General features: G+C 46.4%; 2 long non-coding RNA genes across 3 annotated transcripts; one reads left to right on the top strand and one right to left on the bottom strand.

The window, feature by feature from the left end:
• Positions 1–8,214: 8,214 nt before the first annotated feature.
• LOC138242728 (uncharacterized) lies at positions 8,215–11,439 on the bottom strand. 2 transcript variants are annotated; one of them, XR_011191684.1, is made up of 3 exons: positions 11,186–11,439; positions 9,929–9,990; positions 8,215–8,379 (listed from the first exon to the last, which is right to left on the bottom strand). It is a non-coding gene; the product is annotated as an uncharacterized lncRNA (long non-coding RNA). The 2 variants fall into 2 exon arrangements; XR_011191685.1 differs by lacking the exon at positions 11,186–11,439 and adding an exon at positions 10,115–10,403.
• A 2,792-nt stretch (positions 11,440–14,231) lies between these two features.
• LOC138242716 (uncharacterized) lies at positions 14,232–19,974 on the top strand. The gene is made up of 3 exons (XR_011191668.1): positions 14,232–14,528; positions 18,765–19,049; positions 19,323–19,974. It is a non-coding gene; the product is annotated as an uncharacterized lncRNA (long non-coding RNA).
• The last annotated feature ends 4,836 nt before the right edge of the window (positions 19,975–24,810 follow it).

Here is a 24,810-nt window from a genome sequence, read left to right as displayed (position 1 = left end):
CTTTGTGTAAAGGAGAGCCTCGAGTTTGCGGTTTTCAACACTCTTCTCTGTAGTTTCCACTGCGGCCCTCTGGTGTCGATGTCTCTGATTGGGAAGACAGGCCCACCGTCTATGCCTGCGCTCGACAGTCGATGTTTTTTTTATTTCCTATTAGCACCGCAGACGCTGGTGTCATTGATCTTTTTACCTTGAGTGACCGAAGGTTTTCGATGTCCAATGCGGATCTGTGCTCGTTTAAAAAAAAAAAGAGGACAGACATTTCATTCGGGCTGAGCGGTGTCTCTGTGGCTGAGGATCTGCGTCTGTGACTGGAAGGTTGCTGGTTCAAATCCCATGGCCAGTGGAGGAATCCTACTCTGTTGGGCCCCTGAGCAAGACCCTTAACCCCAACTGCTCCAGGGGCACTGTACAATGGCTGACCCTGTGCTCTGACCCCAAGCTCCTCTCCCTGTCCGTGTGTCTATGTATCATGGAGAGCTAGCTGGGGTATGTTAAAGAGATAATTTCCTAATGCGAGAAATTGTAAAGGGTTAATAAAATGATGCTATTTAAAAGATGAATTGCGACGGCTAATGAAGATGAAGCTGGGTCATATATTACTGTTTTTCTTGCTCAGAGGCAGCGGTGCAGAGCGAAGGGCGGGCTTGCAGCTCCCCTGCCTGCTGATCCTGTCTGCCCTCCTCTCCTCGGTCTGCGTCTTCTACGTCTTCCACAGAGGGGGTAGGCAACGTTTTTTTCATTTTGTGTCTGCCCTGTTAAGGTCAGGATCTCGCCCAGCTGTGTCTGGAGAGAAGCCAGGGTATCGGCTTTAAAAACATGGCTCAGCGGCTTGTTCCCCCCTCCCGCCCCCCTTTTTGTACAGAAGTGCCTCGTGTCCTGACTGGAGGATCTCGCCCAGCTGTGCCCTGAGAGAAACCAGGGTACTGGCTTTAACAACATGGCTGAGCAGCTTGTTCCACACCCCCACCACCCTTTGTGTACAGAAGCAACTCCTGTCCTGACTGGAGGAGCTCATCCACCTGTGTCTGGAGAGAAGCCAGGGTATTGGCTTTAACAACGTGGCTGAGCAGCCTGTTCCCCACCCCCACAAGCCTTTGTGTAAAGACGTGCTGCATGGCACACTGCTTGTGGTTTGGCTTGGTCCCGCTTCTGTGTATAGACTTTAAGAGACGTTAACTCGAAGTGAAAGGGAGGTCTTAATCTCCCCACACCCAAAAAAATAAGTCATTTTATTTCTGTTTGTGTCTTTTCAGCAAAATGCGGACGACAAACCTAAAAGGCATGAGGGAGAATCCCAGCTTCGGCAGTCGATATTTGTTTTTCCTGAGACGACCTGAACTACCCCCCAACAGAACACGGCACACCGGACCCTCTACAATATAATCCGCCCTTGCACAAACCCGCAGAGCTGCAGGTCAGCACGGTATCCCCCCTCATGCCCGCCGCTGCACACACACACACACCCACCGGAAATGCCTCTTCTTTACCAGAGAGCTGACTGGAAGTCGAGAGCATGTCAGAGTAAGAGTGAGGGCCGCTAGCGGCGAACCTGTTTTCTTTCTTTTTTTAATGCAAAACCAAAAAGAAGGATCTGAACACGAGCCGTTTATTGCGCTGGGCTCTGGGGCTAGGTGGAAAGGGGGGGGATTATTTTTAACACAATTACGTGCTACTACTAAGATTCCTGCATTTTCTATTGATTCTACGCGCTCCTTCCATGTGAAATGAAACACCCCATGTCGCGACAGGCTCGGCTGCAGGAAAGACGGGCTTTAGTTCTGTTTAAAACAAAAAAGAATACCCGCCTGTAGGTGACTTTCGCTCTGCAGAAGAGCTTTGTCATGGTCTAAGCAGTCAGGATGCTACTCTGCGGTTTTTAAAGCGCCGTTCCAGGGGGTCTGCAGTAATTGTTCTCGCTTGTTGTGGACTCCTTCCTGTTTCTTACTTTTTGACGTCGGAAAAAAAAATCAGTTCCCCCCCAGAGAATCGTTACCTCTTGTTACTTTTGAGCCGGTGCAAGATGTCATATGAAAAAGGAGCACGTGTTTATCTGTGTTCATCTGTGGATGAAAACGGGTAGTTTGGACGTGTACCAAAACAAAACCGCCCCTGCTTTCACGCTTATCACGCGGAAATACAATAGGACTGAACCTCAAACAACAAATCACTCCTGTCTGTCTTGTTGGGTCGTGAGTGGTTGATTGGTTCCAGGGGCTCATCCAGCTGTGTCTTGAGAGAAGCCCGGGTATGGGCTTCAACCACAGGGCTGGGCAGCTTGTTCCACACCCCCACCACCCTCTGTGTAAAGATGTGCCTCCTGTCCCATCTGTGTCTGGAGAGAAGCCAGGGTATCGGCTTCAACCACGGGGCTGGGCAGCTTGTTCCCCACCTCCACCTCCCTTTGTGCAAAGTAGCACCACCTGCTCTCTGTCTGAAATGCACTTCCTTTGTGCCCTCTTGTCCATGATTCAGTATTCAATCTGAAGAAGCCAGCTGGACTGATGTGGCCAGTGACCTTTAAGGATTTAGAAAATTTGTATCACATTCCTCCCATTCACCTCTGTTTGAGAATAAAGAGATCCAGTTACTTATCCCTTCTTTTCAGCACAGAAATGTATCCTATGTGGTCCCAGAGCAGCGATGTCTTTTTGAGTAAAATCATATGTGGCATTCTCACCAAGGTGTGGACTATGCCGGCTTGCAAGTGGAACATTGCGTGGTTTTGTTTTTTGCAGCAGGTACCCTTGTGTATGAACGCACATTTCTGCACTGTACCGGGGCATCTGTGAACAGGAAGTTGCCGTCATAGAAAGACCGAGGTTGTTGCATTCCTCGCCGCCTGCAGCAGAGGAATACGTGGGGGGGAAATTAGACGAATATTAAGATCTGGTCATGTACATGAAACGGGTTTGTGTGTGTGTGTACACTGCCCCATGATGGAGATTCGCTAGTCGTTCTCCAGAAACAGCAGTGAAACGGGGATCAGGGGGCAGGAGTGGACGCTCAGAGGGTGTGCGTTTTGGAAAGGAGAACGAGTGGCGCTACTTTACACAAAGGGTGGTGGGGGTGGGGAACAAGCTGCCCAGCCGGGGTGTTAAAGAGGATCGCCTGGTGCCCGTCAAGACACAGCTGGATAAGATCCTCCAGTCAGGACAGGACAGAGAAGGCGCTTCTTTACACAAAGTTTGGCGGGGGTGGGGAACGGGCAGCTTTAACATCCTGTGTTGTCCAGCCCCACCTGTGTGTGTGTCTGTCTCCCTGACTCTGACAGAAGCTTCGCAGGGCACCAATGTCCTCTGCTGTCCCATCCTCTGCTTTTTGCTTCGCTGGACTACCGAGGGGCTGAGTTAGTGTGCAGCCACATGAGTGGTTTAATCACCTATCTTCTCCATATCTCTAAATACTGAGCTGCTCCTGCCTGATCTCTCTCTCTCTCTCTCTCATCTTCATTAGCCAGAGGTGTGCTCACTCTGTGGACTCCGATTCTGAGTGATAGCAGTATCTATTTTTTTCCTCAATTGAATGCTGACTGAAATCTCCACGTCGATAGATAGATGGGGATGGTAGGTGTGTGTGTGCATGTGTGATCCTGTAGAGTAGAAGTTAAGCCGATAGACACGTCATTGGAAGATTCTGGTTTATTCTTACTGACAGAAACGGATTGGTAAGTGAAGAGATGGGGTTTGTGGCATGGGTGGTGTAGGTTTGAGCCTTGCACCCAGCTGGTGGGGGGTTCAAGTCCTGCCTGAGTCTGCAGGTTTGTTGTCAAGTCCTGCTGATATTAAAAGGTTGATAAATAAAGAGATTAGACTTTCTGTGTGTGTGCCTTTATAGAGTATAGGTTTAGACTGTGCATCTCCTAGATGTGTGGTTGCAGCCTCAAATCCTACCTGAGACCTGTGATTTCATTTCAAGCAAATTCTTACTAATAGTAACACATTGATAAGTAAAGAGTTTAGTGCTGTGGTGATATGGGCCTATAGGGTTGGGGGTTAAGACATGTTCATACATAAACAAAAGGGGGGTCTATGTCAGGGTGGGTCTGTAGAGGAGAGATTAAAATATGGGGTTCTGGTCTTGCATGCTGCAGCCTGTCTGTTTTCAAGTTCATTCTTACTGACATCAACACATTGATAAATAAAGAGATTGATCTCTTGTATGTGGGCAGGCTTGTAGCATAGTGGTTACATCCCTAGATTTGGGAGTGGGTGGTGGGTTCAAATCCAATTTAAGCCCTGATCTTCACTTTAATTCTTACTTAAATATCAGAACCTTCATAAATAATGACACTGAGGTCAGGGGAACATGGTGCTGTGGTTTGGAGTTTAATGCTCTGTGCTCATAGGTGTTAAGGTGTGGGCTCAAATCCTGGTTAGAAAGGGAGCTTTCTTTTCAATTTCTGACTTTCAATTTCTGTAGAGTAGGGGTGAAGGCTTTGCACTCATGTTTGGCAGGTTGTGGGTTCAAATACACCTCCAAGTGTCATTTTCAGTTACAGTCTCCCAGAGAGGGGCACATTGATAAGGAAAGAGATTGGAGATGACCTGGTTTGGCCCTTTAGTTAGTAAAGGCTGTGGGCTTGTAACTCTGGGAGTGTTGGTTCAAATCCTGCCTCAGGACCAGGGGTTTCTTTTCAATTACACTCTTAATAAGAGTAACACGTTAATAAGTAAAGAGAATGGGTCTGTGAGTGTATGTCTTTGTAGAGTAGGGGTTAGGACTCTGGGCTTGTGGTTGTGTGGGTGTGGGCTCAAATCCTGGCAATAATTGCATGTTGTTTGTCAGTATAATTCTTAGCAACAGTAACACATTGCTAAGTAAACAGATAGGGGTTGAGCTTTTAGGCTCAGAGGTTAGGAGTCTGGGCTTGTGGCTGACTGGTTGTAAGGAGGAGAGAGTGAGTGGGTAGCGGGGACAGAGCAGAGTATCTAGATTAGCCCAGGGTGAGGGGCTCTGGGGTTCACATTCTACTGAATATGTTGATAGTTTTTGAAAATTTTCAGTAGAAGGTAAACCCCAGAACCCCTCACCCTGGGCTCATCCAGTTACTCTGCTCTCTCTCTCCTCCTTACCCAGTTACCTGCCCCTGCCACTGTCACTGCTCACTCCTGAGCTCAGCACCCAGCCTGGTCTTGAACCTGGGAGAACAGTCTTTTACCTTCTCTTCTATTGATCCCCCCACCTACCCTTATAGTTCCCCTGACTTATCAACACCTTTCTGTCAAGAAGGACTAAACTACAAGCAGACCTGTTTCAGCAAGATTGTAACCCACAACCACCAGACTGTGAGCCTCAACCTTCACACTATGGAGGCACACACTCACAGCGCCACTCTCTTCACACTTATCAGTGTGTTGACATTTCAGGAAGACTTAAACTGAAAACAGACCACAGGTCTCAGAGAGGGTTTGAACCCACAACCAATCAGCCATAAGCTCAGTCTTAGCCTCTACTCTACAAAGGCACCCAGACATAGACCCACTCTCTTTCCTTATCAGTGTGTTATTCTTATAAAGAATGTAATTAAAAATAAACACCTGGCTTGAGGCAGGATTTGAACCCACACTCCCAGAGTTACAGACCTACAGCCTTTACCGACCCTCTATAGCACCACACTGTCCCATCCCCAATCTCTTTCCTTATCAATGTGTCCTTCTCTGTGAGACTATAACTGAAAAGGAAACCAGGGGTGCAAAGCAGGACTTGAACCCACAACCCTTGAAAGCAGCCTCACACTCTTCACCACCACACCACAGGGCCAGACAACCATCAACCCACTCGAATGGAATTGGAAAGAATCATTAAGGCCCCCATAGGATTCAAACCCACAAGTCATGAGCCTAGAGACTCTTCTATAGAGTCACACAGCCACAAGAAATTTAAGTAATGATTAAAATGGAACTAAAGCAGGAGTCACAGACAGGATTTCAACCCACAACCACCCTTCCCTGAGCTTGGGGCCGTAACCACTATCTTAAAGGGCTGCACAGCTACTACCCCCAATCATTTTATTTATCAGTGTGTTGATGTCTGAGAGAATTGAAGTGAAAAGAAACACGTGGTATTCAAACCTCCACCCTTTTAGCTAGCAGCATGGAGTTTTAACCACAACACTATAGGGCCACGTGCATCCCAGTCCCCTCTTTTTATTTATCAGTGTGTTCATGTCAGGACACATTAAACAAAAACCAAAATCCACCCATGATTCAAACCCAGAACAATCCAGCCATAGGTCCAGAACCTTAGGCATTACTCTATAGGGCCATGCACCCTGATCACCTATCGCTTTATTGATCAACGTGGTAGTACACCTGAGCTTGAAAGCAAAGCTCACATAACTCCCAGCGTTTGAACCCCTGATGCATCAGCTAAGAGTATAGATCCCTCCCTATGCACTACTCTATAGGACAGCAAACAAAGCACCCGACCTTTATTGACTCATGTGTGAATGTCAAGTAAGAATGGAAAATAAACCTCCTCTATTACCAAGGACTGGAACCCACAGCTCCCGGGCTACAAGTCAAGAGCTCTTCCCAATGAGCCCCAATGTCTTCTTGGTCTCCTATCCAACTGTCAGCCGTCACTTGTATTAAATATCTCTCTTATATCTCTTCTTTTATTCTGCAGCGGTTATGTGGCTGAATATCGGGGGGGCAGACTAACTCAAATCGACGTGTGTGTTCGCCTTGAGCAACGACAGACCCATGTCCAGCGCCGTCTTGCTTGAGCTTGGTGCAACTCACACCGCCCCGCTCCTCTTTATCGTTTTCATCCTAAATCTCTCCTGCGGTCACAACCCTCGTGTCTTCTGTTGTCGGAAGTTTTCTCCGTGCTGCCCAGCGCCGCTTGCTACCGGCGACTGCCGTCCTCCGACACCTGACAGGAGAGAGGCCACTGACCCGCGGCACAGGAGGAGGGACTCGGTTTCGCGAACGAGGCGTTCTGATTGGACGAACTCGCGTGGCTACTTATACCCGCTTTTCTTATTGGATGGCTCAGTCACTTCACCCACACAGGACGGGTAACCGCCCCTATTTAAATAAAAGAAATGGACCAATAGGAGAGTCGGTCAGCCCCCCGCAGCCACACCCCCCTCAGAGCGCTGCTCTTGTGACGTCAGTTCTCCAGCAGCCAAAGAGGAGTTGAGCTCTGCTCCTACAAATGTTCACATGTAGATAATATGCTGTCCAACCTCGACGCGCCAGATTTAATAAAAAAAAAAAACATTCTAGATCGAGACCTAGTTATCAGGCGTTAAAAACGCAATGAGGAGCCCAGAGAATCATGCAAAACCCATTACCAGTCCAGTGACGACTGACTGGTACCGCCGAGACCCAGACGGAACCGGTCTCTCCAGACAGCCTGTGCCGAACTGGGTCCTATTACGGCCGTGACGGCTCAGATAATGAGCTTCTGCGGGTTTCAGACCGGACTGACGTTACGAAGCGGCTTGCGGGACTGACTCAGGTGAACGAGCGGGTTTAGGAGAATAACTCCAATGACACTATCCCGGAATTCTGCCCTGAGTCACTGTTTACAGTGTTAATACACAGCCGCTCTTCGCGAAATAAATAAGATCAAGCTCAGTCTAGGAAACCTTTCGCATTAAACCACAAGAGCGCGCCACAGGTGCAAAAGCAGACTAGTTTTCCCAATTACTGCATTTTCTATCTCAAAGACGTTTTTATATGTGCAGCCCAGAAAGATACAACTTTTTTCAAAACACAAATTCATTAAAAAATAACAGTCGGGAATGGAAAAAGTCAGGATAAAGGCATATACAGCATGAGACACTTTCAAGAGGGAAATGATTTACTCTCAAGTACAAATTGTGCACATTTGACTAATAACGTTCCATAAAAACATCGGAGGTCCGGATATTTTCGCGATCCTTATCAACAATTGTTCTTAGTGCTACAAGAATGGAAACAAATTAGATCAGGAATATGGGCCGCTTGGCAGTTTGTAGCTAATTGATCCAAGAGTCTTATTTTTAACCCCGATTCCAGTCCAATCTTGTGTTCATTTACTCAGAGCTTCATGGTTGGTAGGCTCTTGCCTGCCAGGATCTCTGAAGGACAAAAAAAAAAAAACATCTCTAGCTGCTTATGAAGAGTCCCATTCTTCCAAAAATATAATGTAAACGATCATATTGTGTTTCGATAGAAATCTGCCCTGAGATATATTTTTTTACATTTAATAAATAAAAATTAGTTCAGTTGAATGTAATTTATTGAGGTTGTGCTCTGACATAGCGCCCATCCGCTTTCCAGAAGAAAAGGAGCTGCTCTGGGGGGATTCCGGATGCAGGGGTCCCATCACAGTGGAGAGTGACCTCGTCGCCGACTCTCACAGACACATCCGCATCTGCAGACGATGCTGGGAGACAATGAGGACGGAGCAACATCAACGAGAGACAAAGGTCCTTCAATCCAGTTTGAAAGAGTGTGATCATAGGAAACACAGCGAGACACTCCTGTACACTATTCACGAGAAACTATGCCTTTTGACTCCAATTTAAAAGGGTGTGATCATGCTAAACACCAGAGACTCCAGGCAAAGCTTACACAGTGAGACACATGTGAGACAACACATTTTTACTCCAGTTTAAAAGAGTGTGATCAGACAGATCAGGGGAAACTGGTACACTGTTCACCTCCATTTCTAACCGACTGGAAAAATTATTGAATGAAACTAGGATTAATTCATTCAGGGTCTTGTTTCCTATGGAAGCTTATTGGCGCCACAGAGGAAAAAAAATTAACTCATTTATACGAGAAAGTTATTCAGTTTAAACACAATAGTTAATTTGTGACCAATGTCACCTCCTATATTAACACTGTGCATTTCATTGTACTGTATGTGCAATAATATTGCCCCATGTTGGGGAACTACCATCTCTTCTAACCCTGGATATCAGAAGCGGTTGCATCTATGATAAGCTGGACTAGGCACTTGTGTCAATTTTCAGTTTTTGCTGCTCAGTCTCTTTCAGAAGATGAAACAGTGTAGATCAAGGCAAACCCAAACACACCTCCAGTGTATCTGGCAATAGTCAACAACATTATTTCATTTATTTCAATAAGAATAAGAATACTGATAAATCTTTGTAAAAACTTATATTCACCAACCAAAAACAAATGTGAAGTTTGATTAGCCGATTCTCAAGGAGTTCTTAGTTAATAATTGTCATATTAATGGTCACTTATTTAATATCATGAGAAATGAGATGTGTGATTTCATTTACTATCCTATTAACTTCTACACAACACCATTTAGGGTTTTAAAACATGCAGATATCCCCTAAACATTTTTATCTGCAGCACAAATCCAACTGGATAAATATTTTTTAGAAAAAAAAACTTTAAAACCGATACACTGCTGAAAAATACACCTCTCGCACACAAATTATTCTGAATTTATCCCCAAACCTTATTAAATATTAAATGTATATTTTCACAGGTTCAATTCTTATTTTGTAAGAGATTATGGAAAATAAAGAGTGCCCAGTCTGAGTGAGAGATCAGAGGTGTGTCCATCATGCAGGGACAGTGTGAGAGGGAGAGATCAGAGGCATGTCCAGCGTGCAGGGACAGTGTGAGAGGGAGAGATCGGAGTTGTGTCCAGCGTGCAGGGACAGTGTGAGAGGGAGAGATCGGAGGTGTGTCCAGCGTGCAGGGACAGTGTGAGAGGGAGAGATCAGAGGTGTGTCCAGCGTGCAGGGACAGTGTGAGAGGGAGAGATCAGAGGTTTGGTCAGCGTGCAGGGACAGTGTGAGAGGGAGAGATCAGAGGTGTCCAGTGTGAGATTCTGTGATCTGGGGCTCCTCTGGTCAGTACAGGTCAGGTGTGCCAAGAGGGGATTTGTGAATTGTTGAGAGTGAAAATCAACAGGAAATATAAATTTGTGAATGGAAATTGATACTCACCCTCTGTCAGTGCAAGCAAAAGAAAGAAAACCAACACAGGAAGTCGCATCGTAAGATTCACCCTGGGGAAAGAGACAAGGGACCTTAAAGAGGGAACTACCATGTTTTTTTATATATCAGGGTTAGAAAGATACTGTTTGCTGATGTAAAACAGGAACATATAAAACCTCTAATTTCCTGACTTACACTGAATCGCCGCAGTGTTCTGTGATTCAGAATGAATCGAGGGAAACACAACTGCCAGTGAGGTGGAGCGGCCCTGTGACACTGTCCACTCAGGCTTGTGGATCTGTCTCTTTTAATCCAGTAGAAATCCTGCTCTTGACTTCCAAATGGATTTGCCCACCAATATGTTTCATTCTTAATTCAGCCTGCAGATCATGCTGGAACAATTCTATGTGAAACGTCTGCTGCACAACCTGGACGTATTCGCTCGCACATCCGTACATCTGTCATCACAGGGACTAGTGAGCAGGAAGGGCCGCATCACAATTTGTTGGGATTCTCAATCGTGCCCATGGCGAGACCAGGGGTTTGCCAGAACATAGCGACCTACAGTACTTTCACAAAATTCACGATTCTGTGCCGTATTTTGAAATTTGTACAATGTTTCTATACCTACAATTAATTTATTTTGTCAGAGATTTAATAACCGGTCTGAGAACCTGGGACTGCAGTTCCTCTTTAATGTAGCCTGGTAATCTAGGTGTAACACAGGTGTCCCCCGCTACCAGATGCAGTACTCAGGTCCTGTGCCATTCCAAGAAACCCCCTGGAGACCCTCCAAATGCATATTCTTGATTTCTCAGAAAATAAGAGATCCCCACTCAGAGCCTGACCACACAGCCATCCCGTCTGAATTCTCTGTAAATCTGTGCTCTGCTGCAACACACCTGGAGATTCGGTTATGAAGGAATCTATGCATTATTTCATTCTTAAAGCTTATTTTATCAAACACGTCGCGATGTTAAACCGTTCTGTGACCACCATGTTGTGAGATTTCCAGGAGCGACGCCTTTAATGAATTCTCATCTCTCCCTAAGAATGCAACGAGTTTATCGTATTTTAACAGCAGAACGTTGAATTCAGACGCCACAAACTGGAGTCTAAAACAGAGACCGTCGTATTTGTCAAAGTAAGGAGACTGGTTGGTAAAATATCTACACTCTGTCATTGACAAATCTGGCAAATGACTCCACTGGTCCACTTTTCTGTGTCAGTATAAACTACAGAACGACAGACGTCGCTTTGCCTCACCTCCCCGCCCGGCTGCAGGTCTCCAGCGCTCAACACCGGCTCTATCTTACTCATTACTTCTGCTCTGTTGCTTTAAATGTCACCGCGCTACTTTTCACCAGTTTTAAACCTCCGTGCACGGGCTGCCTGAAGCCGCAAGGAAGAAAGTAACTATTCATCCTGTCTGAAGCCCACAACCCAAACTAAAGGAAGTTTTTGGTCAGACATCCAACTCCTCCAAGATGCACTCAACTTCCACGCTAGTTTCTATCATGTTGTCTGACAGCAGCGAGGTGCAGATTTATGCCATTGTGATTGGATAAATCTAGAGAAGCCCTACACCTCCGCCGTTGTGATTGGATGAATCCAGACAAGCCCCAACACGAACATTTAGTAACCTTGAACTCGCTCTCTCTCTCTGCTCACGGAGATTAGAAATTGTACTAGAAAAAAAAATGAGTATATGGAATTTCCCTCCCAAGTTGGTTTTTCCATATAAACGTGATATGGAATTTTTGTTAAAATGTCACTTTGACATTAGTAGAATTCCTCTTAAATTATCTAACTTTCTTAAACAAGTTCTATTGTTTTTGGTTTTAATATATAAGCATAACTTTTCACCATATACATATTGTATTTGGAATCATAAAGATAGAGGGTATCAAAATAAAAGCATTTTTATTCCGATTTGGTATGATAACAAAATCTGGCTAGTGGCCCAATTGTGTGTTATCTGTATTTTGTAATAATGAGAATGAATCTTTGTTACCTTTCTTTCTTAACTGCAGATAAACAAAACTGTTTGGGATAGATTTGCAAAATGGTATTTTCCACAGAGGTCAATGGTCTAATACTGCCCCCTCTATTCATGCTTTTAAAGTTGAATTCCTTTTTTTAATTTAAATTCTATTAGAAATTTAAAGAATCAAAAGGGGAGACATATGATGGAAATATGTACGTAAAAAGTATCATGTTTTAGCTTTTACAATTGGGAATTCTTCTGGCTGTCAAGTGTCTATTTCTATTTTAAAATTCTGTCTCCTTTTTTTGTCTCCAGTCACTAGAAGCGTTGGCTGCCAAAATAATGTCAGCAGATCTTAAGAGTGTTTTGGATGAGGCAGTTAAAATAGTCAACTTCATAAAGAGCAGGCCTGTACAGTCACACTTACTTCGAGTGCTATGTGAAGAAATGGGTAGTGATCATGTTCAGCTTCTTTTGCACACCGAGGTTCGATGGCTTTCTCGGGGCAAGGTGCTTACTCGGCTTTTTGAGTTGCGTGATGAAGTAAGAATTTCTTTTATCCGACTCAGAATTTGAGCTCTCAAATCGTTTCAATGATTTCGAGCGGCTCGCTAAATTGGCTTATCTTGCGGAGATTTTCAGTCACTTAAATGGACTCATCCTTGGTCTTCAAGGTAAAGCAGTGACGATTTGTCACGTCCGAATTAAAATAGTATCCACAATAAAGAAATTGGAAATGCGGCCAAACGTGTCGATCGGTCAAACTACGACTCGTGCGAAAATGTGTCAGATTTTCTTACAAAAGAACAAATGCAGCTACCAGCCTCTGCCACAGAGTTAATTACAGAGCACCTGCAAAGTTTGACGACCCAACTGCGCGACTACTTCCCGGCTCCAGATGTTCGGTTCAGCTCGATTGAAAATCCTTTTGTGAGTTTATGCGAAGTGCCCCTCGCAAGTTTGAGCACAAAGGAAGACAGTCTATCCTGTGACAGTGCTTTAAAATTGATTTTTTCAAAGAAATGCTTAACCAAGTTTTGGCTTCATGTTACTTCGGAGTGTCCTGGTCTTTCAGACAGCAGTGACATTTTTGATGCCGTTTCCGACAACATATCTTTGTGAAACTGGAGTTTCTGCGCTGGTGGCACTAAAGACCGAATACAGTAGCTTAATATTGAGCCAGACCTCTGCTTGCAGCTTTTCTCTCTGGCGCCCGACCTCCACCATTTGTTATCTGTCAGAGAGCACCAGCCCCCTCACTAAACTAGCCAGTAAGAAGGCGCTCTTGAGTAATTGTTCTGATAGTTATGGTGCATATTTTTCTCTCAACGTCTTCATATTGTAACGCAACGGGGGCTCAAGCGGGCGCCCTTGCCGCATTAGGTCGGCCCCTGCACCGTCCGGGGCTCGAACCCGGGACTTCCGCGTCTCTCTGCAGCGACCTAGCCCCGTGAGCCAAAGAGAGATCTCTCCACAGCCCAGTAGCTGTGGTCCTGCTATCACAGGGAAGGGCGGTGACGTCACCCGCTCTGGTACGCCGGCTCTTACACACACTGCTTGTCGGCCGTAAGCGTTACACTCTCCCCCGCTTAAATCGCCGTCCCCGGCGAAGGGCTATCCCGCCCCGCTTCTGACACCAATGTAACGCAACGGGGGCTCAGGCGGGCGCCCTTGCCGCATCTGGTCGGCCCCATCCCTACTGGAGGCTCGAACCCAGGACTTCCGCGTCTCTCTGCAGCGACCTAGCCCCGTGAGCCAAAGAGAGATCTCTCCACAGCCCAGTAGCTGTGGTCCTGCTATCACAGGGAAGGGCGGTGACGTCACCCGCTCTGGTACGCCGGCTCTTACACAGCGCCTGTCGGCCATAAGCGTTACAATATGTTCATTGGCACAAACCGGCTACCTCGCACTTCTGGAAAAAATGTTGTTTTGTTTTTGACAAGGCTAACGTTTCATCATACCATTATTAGATATCATCAAAAAAGAGCTGTACTGGTGCCTTAGTTTTTAAATATTTTTTTATGTTATTTATTTGTGAGGTGCTGACAGGACTCCTTCTGTAATCAATAAACGGTCTTTGTAAAGCCATGTTTGTAGCTTGTATATGCGTATTTTCTCTGATTACTGGTGTCGATTAGGCTACCGGTGAGGTTTAGAGCTAGCCCGTTTCAAAACGGTGAGGACGGGCTGGTCCTTGTGTTGGCCGCGTAAGTTTTTATGGCTGTAATAGGTTGGGAACCTCTGCTCTAGCGTATAGAAACGTATTGTAAAAATAGAAGAGCGGTCCCGCCCTGTCGGCATGCAGTGGGGCTGCGGCGCCTGCGCAGTGGAGACGTGCGCCATTGCTGATTGAGACGGTGGAGGTTCCCCGACTCCTCACTGGGTTTCTAGAAAACACCCAAGAAGGAACTGCTTCACAGCGGAGTGAGGGGAAAAAAGAGAGAATATGAAGAAAGGGAAACGATCGACGGGGCTCAGGAACAGATGCAAAGAGTTCGGGAGCTGCACAAACCAGCCTGCCGGGGTGTCTCTCACTCGTCTGAGTGCTTCTGGGGCCCTTCATAACGGCCTTTACACATCTTGTGATGTTTTAACATTGGAGAAACTGTCCCCTCGGGGCAGGTAGGTCACCTTTCCTTTTCTTGGATTTGGTCAGGGTGCGAAGGCCCCAGGCACTTGCACTCCGAAATGTTGCAAAAAGAGGGATGAACGCTGCAGTGGCTTCCGAGATATCTCTTCCGTTGTTCTTGCGCATAACACAGGAGTCCAGGTCGACGGCATGATTTTATGACGAACAGAGCAACGTTTACTTGTAAGGTGGCGCTCGTATCCTTTTTTTATATTAAACAATTAAATTATAAATAATTTACAAATACAACCAGATGATCAGAAACGGGTACAAGAGGAAAAAACAAACATTTAACCGCCAGACGTAATGAAGTAAATTATGTGATCAAGTCACAAAATTAAAGTTAAAAAAATAAGGTCACTTAATAATAGATGTAAGAGCTCGGAGCATTATAGAGCGATCGACGTTTTGTGAGGCCGATCGCCGATTTTATGATCCCTGGGTGTGTGTGGCGTGTCACTATCCAGCCCAAGACGCACAAGATGGTAGAATGGTTTTATTAACAAGACGGACAACGATTGTTGCAAGCAGCTCACATGAAGTGACAAGCAGCAGGTTAACGGTCCTTTTATCTAAGGAAGATGACCATAATCCGAAGAGTATTTTTTTTATTTCTTTCGAGATGGAGGCGTGCTGGTGGCATCCTGCCTGTTACAGCACCTCTGTGTCTTGTTTGTCGTCTTTTCTTTTCTTTCGGTTGGTTTTTCTTTCTTTTCTTTGCTGGCGGGTCGATTTGCGATCACACAACAAGATGGATACTAGGGAGTCGAGATACTACTTTTTGGCTGTTACTCGGACCACTGTTTGCTTCCGGTTGTAATGCAGATAGCTGCAGAGTAAGTGTTTACACACGTGACGCGCTGGGAGCACTGGTGAGGAGGCGGAGGGAGTGTAGAGCATGCAGTATCGTGTGTTTAACTGAGATGTGGCTGCAGGAACAGATAGATAGATAATACTTTATTAATCCCGTAGGGAAATTGATGTGTTACAGCAGTCCAGCCCAAGACAAGCAAAACAGACATCAGAATAGTTATGAAACAAAAGACAAACAAAATAATTAAAAATAAATAAATACATAGGTGTGTGGAAAATGTGCTGATCATAGTCACTGTAAAAACAATAAAATCTGTGCAAAATGTGCATAGGTTTACACAGACTGATTGTCCAAAAAGTACAATGGAGTAAACATGCTGTCAATAGAGGAGCAAATGAAGGGCTAACAGTCCTAGCCTAGGGCAGCGTCATACACCCTGACAGCCGCCGGGAGGAAAGACCTGTGGAAACGTTCCCTTGAACACCGTTGCTGGAGCAGTCTATTGCTAAATGTGCTCCGCTGCCCAGTAACAGTCCCATGAAGCGGATGAGAGTTGTTGTTCATGATGGCTGTGAGCTTGGTCAGCATTCTCCTCTCAGCCACCACCTCCATGGGGTCAAGGCTCATCCCCAACACAGTCCGGCTCTACTAACCGGGGAGAAGCCATCAGTCCCAGAGGAGCTGAGGAGGAAACGCCGAGGCTGCAGGGCCCGGTGCGATGCGAAGAGAAGGAGATTTAAGTCCTATCTTCCTTCGATCATTATGGGAAATGTGAGGTCCTTAGCGAATAATAGGGCGGTGAGGTGGCTCTGTGGCTCAGGATCTGCGGGTAGAAGGTTGCTGGTTCAAATCCCGCGGCTGGCAGAGGAATCCTACTCCTTTGGGCCCCTAAGCAAGGCCCTGAACCCCAACGGCTCCAGGGACGCTGTATAAATAGCTGACCCTGGGCTCTGACCCCCAGCTTCTCTCTCCCTGTCTGTGTGTCTCATGGAGAGCAAGCTGGGGTCTGTGAAAAGATGAATCCCTAATGCAAGTATAGGGCTAATAAAGTGATCTTATCTTATAAGATGGACGCGCTGGGAGCACTGGTGAGGAGGCGGAGGGAGTATAGGGAATGCAGTATCGTGTGTTTGACTGAGATGTGGCTGCAGGAACATACTGTATTCTGGACTTGAAGGCAGACAGAAACGCCACCGAGAGGAAAGGAGGGGGGTCTCGCGGTGCTTGTTCACAACACATGGTGTAATCCTGGACATATTCCTGTAGCCCGGACATTGAACTGATTTGCCATCGGACTGCATCCAAACTATCTTATAATAAAGAATTTTCCCTTTAAAGTGCCCCTTTAAGATGGCAACACCGGCTGAATGATTAGTACAACTAGAAATCCAAATGTCATCCCCCCATTGATTTTTCCAAAACTGAAAATCAGGCTGATCTTTTGGTGACAAGGCGTTTCTTGTAAACAAATAAAAATAAAAGTCTGCTCTCTTCTTTTTTCAAAATGGAAAAATCGCCTTTCTTTTAACTATATTCCTAATACCTCTGGGGTTAATAGAGAAAATAGAAAAAGACACAAACAATATAGAAAAAACTCTTGGGGGGGGGGGAAAGCTACTGAACTGCGAGTTTCAAACCCTTAAAAGTGATAACAACACCACTGTGTTCAGCATTAACCGCGTTCATAACCGCTACAGGGAGATCTCTTGGGCTGGACAGTCACTGGCCACGGATCTCTTTCCCACAGCTGGTCCCTGGTGTGCCTGTCCTCGGCAGACAGATCCTCTGCAATCCTCAGGTCTTTGGCCTTCAGAGACTCGTTCTCTCTGGCCGATCGCCACAGCATGTCCCTCGTCATCCTTCTGATGAATCCTATAATGATGGCTCTGGGCTTTGCAAGTCCACATGTTGGCTCTCCTGACGCGTTGGACTCTGTCAGTAGACGAAATCCTCCTCCTGGACTGGCAGCACTTTAGCAACGATGTCTTCATTTTGTTGCTCTGCACAGCTTTCAGTTACCTCTGTGTCGATGTCTTTTGCAACCTTTGTTATCGTGCCAAGAACATTTACCTGCACGTCTTCCAGCGACAGGTCGCTTTTCCCCTCTCTTGGCTGCTAGAGTCCTTACAGGTGTGACGGGGGGAGACTCCAGTTCCAGCCCCACAATAATAGACCAGATCCCTAACAGAGGCTGTTAAAGAAATGATAGTGAAAGATCTGGAAAACATTACATTTGTCATTAGCATGTCCTGTGGGAAAATTCTTCATCAGAGGAGTAGGACGCAGTCTTGTGCAGATTCAGTGTTTATTGAGATTAATAAGGAAAGCAACATGTGCTGGGTCTGTCCTGCAGAACGGACACGCTCAATGCAAGGGGTATTGAGTTCTTATATACAGCACACAGGCCCAGAAACAAAAGTCATATTCCATACTTTTATCATGTCAAATTGCATTTTTTTACATGTCCATGTAGGGGTGTAACCCTGGTGTCCTGGCCAAGTTTCTCATTGGCCCTTACCAATCATGGCCTCCTAATAATCCCCATCTGTGAACAGGCTTCATCACTCTGCTCTCATACCCACTGAGAGCTGGTGTGTGGTGAGCGGACTGGAGCATCATCCAGGTGTGGCTGCACAGTGGTGGTGGTAGTGGGATTCCCCATTACCTGTAAAGCGCTTTGAGTGGAGTGTCCAGAAAAGCACTATATAAGTGTAGGCAATTATTTTAATTATCATCATCATCATTATTATTATCCCTTTTAACACATGTAGCGGGGCATGTGTTGTTGCAGCCGTTGGTACAAGTCACTTTTGTATGCTCTAACGCATATGTTGAGATAGCCTTTGTTAGCAGATCTTAGGGATCTCACTCGGACTTCTGCAGTATGTTTCGGTAGTGATATTGCAGAGCTGGAAATGTGCAGTGTGAATATTGATCCTGCTTCAGCATGAATGGCAACATTTTGTTTGTAAAGGTTAACATGAAACTGTTTTATCTGTTTATAAACTGTTTTTATTTTGGGAGCTGGAGCCTGTTCTGTCAATCAGTGGGCATAAAGCAGGGTTCACCCTGGACAGAACACACATACCCTGGACAGGTCCATCACACAGGACACACATACCCTGGACAGGTCTATCACACAGGACACATACAGGACACTCACACCAGGGCCAATTTTCCCAGAAGCCAGTTAACCCACCAGCATGTCTTTGGACTGTGGGAGGAAACCCACATGAACATGCAAACTCCACAGAGACAGCACCCCAGGAACTTGCCCCAGGGCCTTAGTGCTGTGAGGCAGCGATGCTAAACACTGTGCCACAGTGCCACCCAATTTTTTTTGTCATTCTAAAGAAATCTTTCAATCTCATCACCTGTTTCAGAAAGATTGAGTTGGATTGTTTTTTCTTCCCAGCTTACTCAGAAGTCCTCACCCTGCAGCCTGGAGCCTCTCTGTCTGTCCCTCTGTTCACCGGAGAGCCAGTGGAGGTGCTGTTTGACCCTGCAGGAGCTGAAGACTCGACCTGAGTGTGTTCTATCCAGAACAGCACAGCCAGCTGTGTCCCCCATTAGAGAGACAGAGTGTCAGTGAGGGACGGCTCTCTGAAACTACGCTCCCTCACTCCAGCTGATCAGGGGAGCTACACAGTGAGGGACCTTCACGGAAACACCATCAGCACTGTGACAGTCACTGTGGGAGGTAAGAGGTTTCCTGACAATTTCAGTTCTCTGTAACATTATAAAGGTGCACTGCTCTTGTCAAAATGGTATGTGTGGTAATGGAAACATAAACTTGTTTCTGAATATTGCGTGAGTGTGAGTGTCCAGTGTGCAGGGACAGTGTGAGAGGCAGCGATCAGAGGTGTGTCCAACATGCGGGGACAGTGTGAGATGGAGAGATCTGGGGCTTCCCCATGACCTTTAGATGATGATTGAAAATGGATAGATTAATACAATCTCTCTATTATTGCAGATCCTGACGGTGGAGGGAATTCTCCAATTCTTTTCCTCCAGCTGATCCCTCCCTTCCTGCTGGTCTTCTTAGCTCTGATCTCTGGGCTCCTGGGCTCCAGGAATCGGTGGTGGAAAGGAAGCACAGCCTCTGGTGTCCATGAACTGAACCGTCCAGTCTGAAGGCAGTGCTGTAGATCAGTATTTTACAGAGCAGTATCAGCTTTGCTGTCTTGCAGAGCTCTATGCGTGGCTTTGAGAGCTGCAGCTGTTTTTCAAAATGTAGACAGACTTTATAAGCTTGATTTTGTACTACAAATTGAGCTGCCTTGATCTTCTATCCACAGATTCAAAGATTTTTCAAAAACTGGACTGGAATCTGGGTTCAAAATGAGATTGAGTGAATTTGGTATGAAGTGCCAAACGGCCCACATTCCTTATTTGTAAGCGTTCTTGGAGCACAAAAAATACAAATGCTGATATCATGAAAAAATGGACTTGGAATCTTTTTCTGGAAGTTTATTATTAGGTGGATGCATGCATGTATTTATTTGTGGTTTAAGTGCAGTTTGTATTCTAGAGCACAATAATTTCAAAGTACTCTTAAATTGTGTAGTAAACATGTTATATGTAGTGTTGTAAGTGCCTTTAATTGTCATTTTTCTCTGTCTATTCTATAATTTATAAATAAACACTTAATGTAAGTACGAAAATTGTCTTTCTTACTGCAAAGACGTTATTTCTCAATTCGAAGTGCTAAATGGATATCTGGCCTGATTGTGGTCTTCAAACATGTAGCTCTGGCGCCCTCTTGTGGGTAATTTGGTGAACTTACGCTTCCCACGCCAAGTTTCGGCCGCTCTTGATTTGAGATGGCGAAGCTCGGCTGTGCGGTATCAATACTGTTAATAATAATAATAAAATAATAATAATAATAATAATAATAATAATAATAATTGCTTACACTTATATAGCGCTTTTCTGGACACTCCACTCAAAGCGCTTTACAGGTCATGGGGACTCCCCTCCACCACCACCAATGTGCAGCATCCACTTGGATGATGCGACTGCAGCCATAGTGCGCCAGAACGCTCACCACACATCAGCTCTTAGTGGGGAGGAGAGCAGAGTGATGAAGCCAGTTCAGAGAGGGGGGTGATTAGGAGGCCATGATTGGTAAGGGCCAATGGGAAATTTGGCCAGGACGCCGGGGTTACACCCCTACTCTTTTTCGAGAAGCGCCCTGGGATTTTTAATGACCACAGAGAGTCAGGACCTCGGTTTTACGTCTCATCCGAAGGACGGCACCTGTTTACAGTCCAGTGTCCCCGTCACTATACTGGGGCATTAGGACCCACACGGACTGCAGGGTGAGCACCCCCTGCTGGCCCCACTAACACCTCTTCCAGCAGCAACTTTAGTTTTTCCCAGGAGGTCTCCCATCCAGGTACTGACCAGGCTCACACCCCCTTAGCTTAAGTGGGTTGCCTGTTGTGAGTTGCAGGGCTGCTGTTAACTAACTGAGGGCTGGGTTTCGGGGACAGCGCCGTCTGGTGGCGGGCGCTGGCAGCGCCGTTATTCTCCCGGTCGGGTTCCGCTCGCCGCTGCGTGACGTCTGAGACCCGCCGGACTGCGGTGATGTTCGTTAGCAATAAAACCTCTGCCCCGATTTATTAAGTAAACTAATGAATTGATACAATGACATGATTACCGGAGCTGTGCTACTGTCCCGGGGCCTGCAGGCGTGTGAGGTGGGCCGGTTCGGTTCAGTTCGGATCGGCCCGGCTCAGCTGGGCCTGAGCTCCGGTGCTGTCCGATTTGGGGGGGGGGGGGGCTCTGGTTCGGGAGAGGCTGTCTGGAGAGACCGGTTCCGTGTGGGTCTCTGTGGGCCAGGTCGTCACTGGACTGGAGATGGGTTCGGCATGATTCTCTGGGCTCTTCATTGGGGTTTTAACGAGTGAGAACTGGATTTGGCAGCGATAGCGCGAGTGATCTGTGCCTAGACTTCAGCTCGCTATCCTCCCTGGGATATTTCTCTCAATAGTCGATCTCAGACATCACCATCGCAGGACTACAGGCCCTGCGTTAATGAGCACCTGTAGGTGTGGTTCTGACGTCACCTTTCTCTCTCATTAGAACACGGGATCCGTGGTGTTGTGGTTCGTTCGCAATTTTAGTTGACTGTTACAATTAGTTGCCCCTTTCGTCCGACATCTTTTTTTTCTGCTAGGTCGTGTCACCAAAATATCCTACAAATGCTTCGTCCCGAAGGAAATGATCTACACTCCCGCATCAGTTGTGCCGTTTTTACAGTCGCTATGTACAATGCATTTTTTATTATTAAAATCTCAATTAAAATCATGTTTCGTACATACTATGTATACAGATTTACTAATAAGCCTATTATTGTTGCTGTTGTTATTCTGTAAAGCGCTTTGAGAGGCCGCCTTTAAAGGCGCTATATAAAATACAGTGTTATTACTAATATTATTATATAACGCCAGTCATTTTAAAAATGCGAGTTCTATGAGTGTTGTTCATTACCTTGACGCATCTCATTTGGGATTGGGTTATCTCCGGCTGATCGCTCGGTTTTTGCTCGTGTCGGGTTGGAGATGAGCCATCTTCTGCGGCTTCCAACAGGTCTCGGCGATACTGCTGTCCAACAGGTTGCAACCTGCTGGGGGACAGGTGACAGGTGCGTCACGATACAACTCGGCGTTTCTGTTTTGTTGGGTTGTGTTTTCCTGCCGGCGTTTCGCACATCAGCAAACTGCCGGTTTGACCCCCTTCCGCGGTCCACTCTATAACGCCTCAGTTCTCACCCGCTATCCCCCCACTTTTCTCAGCTCCAGAAATCGACCCCGAATCTGTAAAACCCCTCTGTCTCGGAGCTCGTCACTCACCCCCTTCCTGCTGCTGCTGCTGCTGATGACGACGGCGATGACGGCAGAAGAAGAGTTTCACCCGCTTTGAAGCCGGCCGGTCCGGACCCGCAACGACCCTCGGCTTAAGCTGTTCTCCGATACTCGCTTCGTTCACCTCCAGCTCGCCCCGAGAAAACTCGAGCTTGTCCCTCGGCTGCAGTTGTCTGCGTGTTCCCCCGGCCTGACAGAGCAGGTGACGGAGACGCCCACTCTGCTGCCGGATCGCTGGAAGGCGTCTCGGGAGAGAGTTTCTGTTCGTTCTCGGCGCCGCCCTGAAATCTCCAGGATTTGCAATGTTGCTATTTTTAGTTTTTAGCCCTCGTGGGGGCGGTGACACATTTCCCCCCGCTATTCTTAGTTCAAAGGACTCTGCTTTGTTCTTTCGTTTCAAACGCGGTTGAACGTATTGAAACTAAGCGGGGCAGCATTTTTACACAACATGAATCATACCCAGTTTCTTCGGACGGTCGAAGACATTTAATGTCGTTCTCCCCCCTCCCCCTTCGTACGAGGTTCAAGAAGTGTTCTCTGCCGGCGCTTGAGCTTGGGGTCGCTGTTTTGCCTCTCGTTTCTTTTTTCCAAGAGCGGACCGGAGAGACCAGTCAGACTCGAGGATGGGGCAGTATTTAAAAAAACCCACTTCGCAGGTCAGAGGCGACGGCGTGACACGGGAATGACTTCGACACTGCTACTAAACGAGACTTTCAGTCCCTTCGCTGACTTTTGCTTTTTGTGTTACTGGGTAGGTTGTTTGTGTCCTAAATGTGCCATTGCAATTAGGAGAAATAACGGACTAGTAGTTGGTTAATAATGTACCCGAGGTTCATAAGCACTGCAATGAACTTGCCCGGAGAAATTTGTCTCCCAACTCCGCACTAAAAATTGTTCTGAACTTGCGAAGAAACCCCAAGTTTATATCTTCCAGAGAACGCTAAAACATTAGCCATTGAAATGAGAAAACCCGCCCAAAAGAACTAACGCACTTAGCTCATGCAGGTGCATCAGGCTTACATTTACGTGTATTTATTTAGCTCGTGCACATAAATGCAGCCTGTCTTTAAAAAAACAAAATGAATAAATTACCGATGTATTCTCTTAACGCGTCTGAAGTATCTCCGTATGACTTAAGTGTGGTTTGATCAAGGAAAAATACAGCGCCCACACGCAGTTGTCTTAAAAACCCAACATTATCACGTGCATTGGACATTAATAAATGTACATCGATAGTGGCCCGCAGATCAGTGAACCGGTCAGGATAATTCAGAGATTCCGAACCCCTGTTCAGTTTCCTGCGCGGTAAGGAGCGGTTTAATCCTCGGTACCGGATTCCTGCAGCAGGGTCTGCTCGTGGTTAATTAAGCTCACAGGTGGGAGAGACCCCTGGGCAGTAACGTAGGAACTTCAACTCAAGTTTAGCGCAGAACTGCAGGCCAAAACGCAACTTCGTAGCAACTGACAGGGGGGGAGACTCGTGTGTTCGTCGTATCCCGCGTGGGGGTATTTCATTTTTCTGCAGATTACCTAACAGGATTCTGCCAGTTTATTTCACTCATTCATTGACGGGATCTGATTATTTTTAAAGCATGGCCTTAAACTATCCTGTAGTCGCTCGTTCTAAGAAAAGTCACGGAGACACTCTGAGGCGACGGCACATTCGCCACCCTGACCCGTGCAAATCAGGTTTCTGATTAGGCCCAAAGCCAACGGATTTGCCATATGTATAATTCGTCACGGGTCTGCTATTTAAAAGAGTTTCGCAGGTATCCCCGCGGATATCGGTGTGGCAATGGGCGGAGTTATGGGTAGAAGCTAAAGCCTCGCTGTTCTGATCTTATTCTCACGTAGTAGGCGGTACTGGTATCGCTGTAATGTGCATATAAACTGTCGGAAACTCGGCAGACAAGCCGGGATGGCAGAATAGCTGATACGCAGTACAGAGCCGGCGGACTGGACGCGCAGGTGAGTGTGCGAGGACCTCAGACATCACTGCTGGGGGGGCAAATAGCATATCAGCCGGGATGAGTCTGAAATCTCTCTTGGCGAGCGTGTTGCTGCAGGACAGAGCTGTGTGCTGATCCCGGCACCTTCCTCAGCGCGGAGGTGCGACTGATCCTCAGGTGGGAAGAGCTCGATTTTAACCGCTGCGAGCTGCATCATTCCAGACAGAAGGGAGTGGATTTAGAAAGGAGGCGAGCAGCTCTCCTTTTTTCGATTGCTGTTAACCAAATGCTCAGTCCCCCTGCTAGTTTTAGATAGAAAATGCACACATGTATTTGGCGACTAGAGAGTGCGTGGTTGTTTTTTTTAGCCGTCTCGTCATTCGCTTAGAATCTTTTTGAACTAGTCCTTTTCTGTTTAAATACGCGTCTCTCTTTGGTTAAAAGTTTAAAACGCGTCGGGTTTTGTAAAGGGAAAGTGCTTCAAGTGGAGTAGAAATGCCGGAGTTTTCGTGTTTTGCGGATCTGCGGATGACCTACTGTACCTCGGCACAAATAAAAGGGTTTTGTTCTTCCTTGTTCTGACAGGAGGGTGTTAAAATAGGTTGATGAAGAGGGCTCGTGAACTCTATCAAGCATAACGGAG

This window comes from Lepisosteus oculatus, chromosome 14 (assembly GCF_040954835.1).
Source record: "Lepisosteus oculatus isolate fLepOcu1 chromosome 14, fLepOcu1.hap2, whole genome shotgun sequence".
Taxonomy (NCBI): Eukaryota; Metazoa; Chordata; class Actinopteri; order Semionotiformes; family Lepisosteidae; genus Lepisosteus; species Lepisosteus oculatus.
The sequence above is the reverse complement of the archived record's forward strand: the minus strand, read 5'-3'. Positions and strand labels throughout refer to the sequence as shown.